The sequence below is a fragment of the Lolium rigidum genome, chromosome 4, assembly GCF_022539505.1.
Source record: "Lolium rigidum isolate FL_2022 chromosome 4, APGP_CSIRO_Lrig_0.1, whole genome shotgun sequence".
NCBI lineage: Eukaryota > Viridiplantae > Streptophyta > Magnoliopsida > Poales > Poaceae > Lolium > Lolium rigidum.
Window position 1 is genome coordinate 136,682,505 of NC_061511.1, and position 6,211 is coordinate 136,688,715.

Consider the following 6,211-nt stretch of genomic DNA (forward strand, 5'->3'; position numbering starts at 1 on the left):
ATATTGTCGAGTGCTTTTTCGGCTGATGGAGTATCACATTTTATTGAGTCAACGGATGACTTATATTGCTCTCCCGATGGGAGTATATGTAGAGTTATTTACTATAACTCGAAATATGCTCACACTTTCTTCTTATCCTCTTTTCTTTATAATTTCATCGGGCACACGAACAGCGTTCCCGATGGGAGTAGCCCCCGAGGCTACAGCCAAGGACTTGTGCTTGGGTGTAGGCTCAACGCCTTACGTTGCTATATTTTCCTTCTTTCTCGAATTTTTTATATCTATCGGGTGCGCGAACAGCGCTCCCGATGGGAGTAGCCCCCGAGACTATGAACAAATGCTTGTATTTGATCATAGGCTCTCGCCATTTCTATTTTGTCACTCTCGAAGTTTTTCATTATTCCAAAGTAGCCCCCGAGCATTTGATCAAAAACTTGTATTTGATCAAAGGCTCTCGAAATAATCAACAATCTTCTGCTATCGCCATTATTATGAAGCTGCTTAGCCGAATTTCTCTCTTGCCAAGGTGACATCATTGCTGACGATAGCCACGACCGCTGCATCGGGAAAACGCGAGAACTGCTCTCTCTCTGACTTGCGGGCCCAAATTTCTCAGCAAATTGACACGTCGTGCAAGTGGGGGACACACGTCCTCCACTTTTCCTGGCGCACGTACTGTAGCTCCTGTATTTTCTCCACATCACGAAATTAATTTTTACCCCTTGTCCACGTGTACACCATCTATCCCGCAATCTCCTCATCCAAAGGTGCGTCGTTTCACCGCACCTCTATTTGAGGTCATCGTCTTCCTCCGCCAATACTTTCGCTTGCATCGCGCCTCTGTTCTTCCTCTGCAAAAAATCATCCACTGCGCCCATTGTCTCCTGCGCTCAACCACGCTCGCACCTTTGTCCTCCACGCTCATTGATGCCACCTCGCGCGCGCCTGACCAGGCACAACACTCCGGAATCCAAGATGGGTGCCGAAGATCTGGAGTGGGAGAGATCCAAGATCTCCAACCAAGATATGAACCTGCTGAAGAAGCTGGGGTTCACCAAGAAGGAGAACGCACTGCGCTTCCCCAAGGAGGAAAGCTATCCATCGCCTCCAATGGAGTATCGGGTCAGTTTCGTTGACCATCTCATCCGTGGCCTTTCTCCCCCTATCCACGAGTTTCTTCGAGGTCTTCTTTTTGTCTATGGGCTTTAGCTGCATCAGCTGACGCCCAATTCCATCCTCCACGTGTCGATTTTTATCACATTGTGTGAGTGCTTCCTCGGAGTCCAACCTAATTGGGCTCTGTGGAAGCGTATCTTCTGCCTCCGCCGTAATGGCTCCCACGGCGTCGCCTACAACATTGGCGGCGTTGTCATCTGTGTTCGTTCTGACGTCGAATATTTCGACGTCAAATTCCCCGACTCCGTCCAAGGTTGGCGGAAAAAATGGCTGTATGTGCACGAAGAAAGCTCCGATTCAGTGGAGTTCAATATCGCCCCTTTCGACGGAGGAGCCAAAATCCTTCGTCGCCGTTCCTGGGATGCTGAAGCTACTGAAGATGAGAAATTGGCGACAGAGGCGCTGATGACTCGCATTCATCAGCTCCAGAACACTCGTGGCAAAGAACTGACGGGTATTCAGATCACAGCCTATTTCCTTAGGATTAGAGTGCAGTCTCTCCAAGCTCGTCAGAATCCCCTTTGGATGTACGCTGGTGAAGAAGACGTCGACAGGCTCTCCAAAGACCTTCCTATGAAGGATTTGGAGAAACTGATCCGAAAGATCTCATCGCTGAACAAGAAGGATGCTATTCCATCCGCTTGTCGCATTACGCCATTTAGTGACACCAATCCCCTTCCCGAGGTAATTTTTCCTTTTGACTACTATATTGTCTTCTTGAATTTTTAGTATTTGTCGACTACTATCTTGTTAGCTTCTCTTGCATAACTGTTTGTCGACATTCTTTGTTTTTCGCAGAATCACCCTGCTCTGACTTCTCTTCCTCCCCTTCCTGAGGGTGGAGAAGTCGAAGATCGTACCGTTGTCGATGATGAGAACCAGGGTACTTCTCGCCCTGAAAGTGAAGTCGCGGGTTCTCCAAAATCCGCGGCTTCCTCTGAGAAAGAAGCCGATTCTGAGGCCACTGCCTCGACGCACTCCCTTCCTTCCACTGTTTCTCCAAGGAATAAGCGGAAGAGGAATGAAGTCGCCGATTCCGGCTCCTCCAAGGCCGAAGAAGTTGGTCCTTCCGAAAGGAACACAGCTTTCGACCCTTACTTAGATGCCCTTGTTAGCTCGTAAGTCCTTATCACTCTTTGTTTGTTTTGGACGTGATATGCTTGTCTGCGTTGCTTCTTATATTGTCGACATTTTATTGTAGTGGCGATGAGGAAGAGGATCCACCTGTTGACGCGGCTGCTCGAACGAGTACGTCACGTACTTTAGTTGTTTCGGATGCTCAACCTGATGTGGAGGAAACCTCGCCTCCTCAACAGAACGTCGAGCATCCAACTCCGCCTGCAAGCCCCCGTGTCCCTTCGCCGAAGAGGGCAAGGGTCGAGCCAACCAAAGAGCTTGCCTTGCTACCTAGTAGTTCCACGACTCCTTCTTTGGATGATGTAAGTTGTTCACTTCTTCTCTTCTATTCCGAATTTTCCAATGTTGCCGACTTTTTTGCTTTGTTTTTTGCTTCCTTTTCTTTTTGATGTCGAACTTTTTACTGTATTGATGCTTTCTTTCTCTATCTTTTTTTGTCAGCCTTTGATGAAGGAATTCATCCGTTTCGGTACCCAATTCATCGGGTACCGTGATCATGCCAAAAAAGCCGAAGGTATTATTTTGTTGCGTCTGGCAAATGACCTCTTTCTTTAGCTTTCTTATCATGATTTTGGTTACTATCGATTACTTTGCCAGAAAGCCTTATGGAAGCCAACAAGCGTGCTGACGCACTTGCTCATAAACTGGAGCAAAGTGAAAAAGCTCGTAAGAAGGCTGAAGCAGATGCCAAGAAAGCTAAGGCAGAGGCTGCCACTGTCGAAGATCTTCGAAAAAGACTTCATGAGGCAGAAACTGCTTTGAGCGATAAGATTACCGAGCAAGCTGTTCGTGAAAAAGAAATCCTCAGTCGCTTGCAATCGCAGATTCGATGTTTTGTCACTGAGTACTCAAATCCTTGTGCCTTTCTTCGAGTTGCTTCTAGCGCACTTATTAATGAGCTTCCTTTTGCTTGTTTCTAGGGAGAACGCACCAAGAATATGAACTGGAAAATCCTGAAGGTGATGAGCTTATCGACGCGTTTTCTCTCCTTGAAATACATGGAGATGAAACACGTGATGGCCTTGCTGACGCCGAAGCAGGTTTGTCGAAGCTTTTCCCCTATTTCTTCCCGAAGAAAGAAGAGCCCAATACTTTCAGTGCTCTCGCCAAATGCTTCAATGTGACGGAAGATCTTGGGCTCAAACTTCGCCAAGAAGGCCTGAAGATTGGCGTTGAAGGAACAATCGCTCTGATTGCTGACAGCCAGCAAAACGTCGACTGGGCTAAAGTTGGCGACATAAAAGAGCAGGAGACGAAGAAATGGAAATCTTTAATTAAAGCTGCCAAGCCACCCTCAAAGCCAATCCTTGCCTTCCTCGGTTGCAAACCCACTCCTGCACCAAGCTCGTCCAAGCCGGAGGTCAAGTAGACCACCCTGTCTTTCTTACTTTTTTTCATTTTTCTTTCTTCCTTTTGATGCTGTCGCCAAATTAGCTTTTGGCGACACTTACCCCACTAGCTTGTTAGGGCGTCCTCCATTGTAATGCCTTGTAAATATTCTGAAAATCAATGGAATTCTTTTTTGCTTGATGATTGATGTCAAACCTTTTGTTTTCAGTTGATATTTGATAACTACACTTCAACTCCTCGTCCCTCCGATGTTTTTCCTGCTTCCTCTCACTCGAAGAAAACACCTATTGATAGTGAATTTGGTGAAGATTCCTCGAGTAAGGGTTCATCACAGGATTTGGAGGAACTTCGTCGGCAGCTTCAGTATGCAAAGAAATAAACACTTGTAATGATGGAACAATCCCGAAAGGCATCCGAAAAAGAGAAAGTTGCTCTGCAGCAGGCGCAGGAAGGCATAGCTGCCAAGGAACCCGCCGTTTCTGAAGCTGCGAAGGCTACCACCTGATACGTCTCCGACGTATCGATAATTTCTTATGTTCTATGCCATATTATTGATGATACCTACATGTTTTATGCACACTTTATGTCATATTCGTGCATTTTCTGGAACTAACCTATTAACAAGATGCCGAAGTGCCGATTCTTTGTTCTACGCTGTTTTTGGTTTCGGAAATCCTAGTAACGAAATATTCTCGGAATTGGACGAAATCAAAGCCCGGGGGCCTATTTTTCCACGAAGCTTCCGGAAGTCCGAAGACGAGACGAAGAGGGGCCACGGGGTGGCCAAACCCTAGGGCGGCGCGGCCCCACCCCCGGCCGCGCCGGCCTATGGTGTGGGCCCCCGTGCCGCCTCTTGACTTGCCCTTCCGCCTACTTAAAGCCTCCGTGACGAAACCCCCAGTACCGAGAGCCACGATACGGAAAACCTTACTGAGACGCCGTCGCCGCCGATCCCATCTCGGGGGATCCGAGAGATCGCCTCCGCACCCTGCCGGAGAGGGGAATCATCTCCCGGAGGACTCTACACCGCCATGGTCGCCTCCGGAGTGATGAGTGAGTAGTCTACCCCTGGACTATGGGTCCATAGCGTAGCTAGATGGTTGTCTTCTCCTCATTGTGCTTCATTGTTAGATCTTGTGAGCTGCCTAACATGATCAAGATCATCTATATGTAATTCTATATGTTGTGTTTGTCGGGATCCGATGGATAGAGAATACTATGTCATGTTAATTATCAAGTTATTATACATGTGTTGTTTATGATCTTGCATGCTCTCCGTTTCTAGTAGAGGCTCCGGCCAAGTTTTTACTTTTAACTCCAAGAGGGAGTACTTATGCTCGATAGTGGGTTCATGCTCGCATTGACACCGGACAGACGATGTGAAAGTTCTAAGGTTGTGTTGTGCTTGTTGCCACTAGGGATAAAACATTGGCGCTATGTCCGAGGATGTAGTTGTTGATTACATTACGCACCATATTTAATGCAATTGTCCGTTGTTTAGCAACTTAATACTGGAGGGGGTTCGGACGATAACTCTGAAGGTGGACTTTTTAGGCATAGATGCGGTTGGATGGCGGTCTATGTACTTTGTCGTAATGCCCAATTAAATCTCACTATACTTATCATGTCATGTATGTGCATTGTTATGCCCTCTCTATTTGTCAATTGCCCGACTGTAATTTGTTCACCCAACATGCTTTTATCTTATGGGAGAGACACCTCTAGTGAGCTGTGGACCCCGGTCCATTCTTTAATACTGAAATACAAATCTGCTGCAATACTTGTTTTACTATTTTCTCTGCAAACAATCATCTTCCACACAATACGGTTAATCCTTTGTTACAGCAAGCCGGTGAGATTGACAACCTCACTGTTTCGTTGGGGCAAAGTACTTTGGTTGTGTTGTGCGGGTTCCACGTTGGCGCCGGAATCTCCGGTGTTGCGCCGCACTACATCCCGCCGCCATCAACCTTCAACGTGCTTCTTGGCTCCTCCTGGTTCGATAAACCTTGGTTTCTTTACTGAGGGAAAACTTGCTGCTGTGCGCATCATACCTTCCTCTTGGGGTTGCCCAACGAACGTGTGAAATACACGCCATCAAGCTCTTTTACGGCGCCGTTGCCGGGGAGATCAAGACACGCTACAAGTGGAGTCTCCACTTCTCAATCTCTTTACTTTGTTTTTGTCTTGCTTTATTTTATTTACTACTTTGTTTGCTGCATTATATCAAAACACAAAAAAATTAGTTGCTAGCTTTACTTTATTTCTTGTCTTGTTTGCTATATCAAAAACACAAAAAAATTAGTTTACTTGCATTTACTTTATCTAGTTTGCTTTATTTACTATTGCTAAAATGGCCAACCCTGAAAATACTAAGTTGTGTGACTTCACTAGCACAAATAATAATGATTTCTTATGCACACCTATTGCTCCACCTGCTACTACAGCAGAATTCTTTGAAATTAAACCTGCTTTACTTAATCTTGTTATGCGAGAGCAATTTTCCGGAGTTAGTTCCGATGATGCTCGCTGCCCATCTCAATAATTT